The sequence below is a fragment of the Telopea speciosissima genome, chromosome 7 (genome assembly GCF_018873765.1).
Source record: "Telopea speciosissima isolate NSW1024214 ecotype Mountain lineage chromosome 7, Tspe_v1, whole genome shotgun sequence".
Classification (NCBI taxonomy): Eukaryota; Viridiplantae; Streptophyta; class Magnoliopsida; order Proteales; family Proteaceae; genus Telopea; species Telopea speciosissima.
In genome coordinates, this window is record NC_057922.1 from 44758336 (window position 1) to 44760905 (window position 2570).

Consider the following 2570-nt stretch of genomic DNA (forward strand, 5'->3'; position numbering starts at 1 on the left):
CGGTTCCTTAATCTTGGTGGAGGAATATGAATCAGAGTAGCTCGAGCCCAAATTTCGTAGACAAGTTAGCCTTCGTTTCCCTGCTCACACATCACATTTCAGTTCTATGAAGGTTCCTCGTGATAAAACAGAGCTTTGAAGATTCAATGATTGGAATACCATAGATGAATATTAACATATATGTAGATGCATGCCTATACACAGAATCGGGGTCAAATTAGACGCATTTGCCCCTTTTTTTAATTAAACAAAAAAAAAAAAGTTTTAATTACCTATTTACCTTGACCGTACCAATGGATTAGTACAGGATCTGGATCGATCTCAGCCTATCGGGGAAAATTCACCAATCCAAGCAAGACCTATAACTCAAACCATGGTCACCACTAACCATCCCATAACAAATATAAGGTAAGGAGTGTGACCATCATCTCAACAATTATCACTTCTCAGGGGCATAGAATAGGCGTCTTTGAAGACATCAGATAAAAATTGGAACAATAGAGAAGATTATCATAGCCCTTGTTGCACAAGGATGCCATGCTCGAAACGAGAAATGGTCCAAATTTTTTAATAGTGAAGTTGTAGTGCTAAGACCATGCTCTCCATTAGGTCCTCAAGTTCAAGTCTCCTGGCAGTTACATTCCCCAACCAAACCCCCCCCCCCCCTCCTCTTTCTATAGAGTAGGCACCGATTAAAACAACCGGGGTAGAGCATAGGTGACCAGCGAGATGGCTAATGAAGCATCTCAAAACATGGAATCAGGTCCCAAGTACCCTGGAAATCCACCAACTCAACAATTCTAGGATTTCTTGGCATAAATCAGCCATGTCGAATTGGTCATAATTGGAATTGGACACGGCGTGCGCAGGGGGGAGTGTCTAAGGTGATTTTGACATCAGTTGTAGAAAGCATCAGCAATCCAGAGTGCATAACTTGTTGCCGGAAATACTCTAATGACACTTTCCACTTCTTCCAGTAGTTCGAGTCATTTGAGAATGACAATTACACAAAGATCTGCATTGGTATGAAAAATTTAAGGACTAAAGTGAGGAAGAACCTACACCCTCTATACAAAGCCTACATACTGTAGCAATTATAGCAGAATAACTAGAAATATTCCACTAATTAATAGGCACAACACGAACATACTATATAAAACATGGAATCTAAGTCTTGGGCAAGTCTTCAAATCCATTTCCTGTAAAATAGAGCTAATCAAGGAAAGAAGATACTACCCTATAGAACAGATTCTGTTCAAGGTTGTAAAATGTAGCTAATCCAGAAGTAGTTATCTGATACTTGGAGTGCATAATGGGCATATAAGATGGGATCCTACAATTTGTATCCCTCCACCAACCCCCCCCCCCCCCCCCCCCAAAAAAAAAAAAAAAAAAAAAACAAACAGGAGACATCCAACAACAGAATTATTACCCCTACAAGTACCACCTCTTACAATAAGGAAATGAAGCCTATAGGCCAAGAATCTAGCATCATTGTATGACTAGAAATGTAGAGTTTGAAAGACTAGTGGCTGAAGAGACCCTCTTGCCTACATATTAATGATGGAAAGAAATAACTTTCATAGACAATCACAAAACAATTTGGGCAATCCTACCATATTTTGAGTTAAAAGTTAAAGCCACAAACATACATTATGCAGGTTAGATGAGATTACTGAAACTCCAAAATTACCCCAACATAACGGAAACTCTTTGGGAAAAGATTTAGATGAACTTGCTCAGACAATCTTCTGAATCATTTTTACATTCATATAACAAAAGATAAGGATAAAATTTTATTCCTCCCTCCCCAGCAATTTTACATGTGCATGTAACATCCCTTAACAAGGCTTTGCCCTATTTATAATTTGCAACAGAGAAAGGGATTCAGAAATTAGGTTTTATTTATGCAAAGAGATGGAAGGTGGGCCTTAGTGCGACCGTAAGGTTGCTCCATTGTGACCAAGAGATCATGGATTCGAGTCTGGAAACAGCCTCTCCGCAAAAGCACAGGTAAGGCTGCGTACATTATGACTCTTCACAGACCCAGCAGTGGTGGGAGCCTTGTGCACTGGGTACACCCTTTTTTATGCAAAGTGATGAAAGCAACTGCACATTCTATTTATCAATAGCATAACGACAAATGTACAGGGATATCAATATGCAGATATCCAGAGTGAATATGATCAGGCCAGGAATGTTAATTATCTATTTACTAAATGGCCTATCAAATCTTTTGCTATCAAAGGTAGCATACTTTAGCAATTGATTCCACCATTGCTGTATGGAAATGTAGAAGAAGTGAAGCAGGAGAAAGCATTTGAAGATGAGTCAAATGTACTAACATCAGTAGGTAATTAACAGATAACTCAGAGGTATTACAACCTGTTTGGTTGTGGGTTCAAAACTTGGAAACAGCCTCTCCTGCAAAGCAGAAGGTAAGGCTGCGTACATTTGCCCCTCCCAAAACCTCCAGTAGCGGGACCCTCATGCACTGGGATGCTCTTTCTTTTTTTCCCAGAGGTGTTGGCAGATCTACTAGTGGATCCAACTGGATCTTTACACTACAA

The 2570-nt window shown here is 39.7% G+C and overlaps 1 non-coding gene across 1 annotated transcript; it reads left to right on the forward strand.

Moving 5' to 3' along the window:
* The first annotated feature begins 465 nt into the window (after window positions 1-465).
* Window positions 466-568, forward strand: LOC122670179. Its single transcript, XR_006334155.1, has one exon. It is a non-coding gene; the product is annotated as a U6 spliceosomal RNA (small nuclear RNA).
* Window positions 569-2570: the final 2002 nt, after the last annotated feature.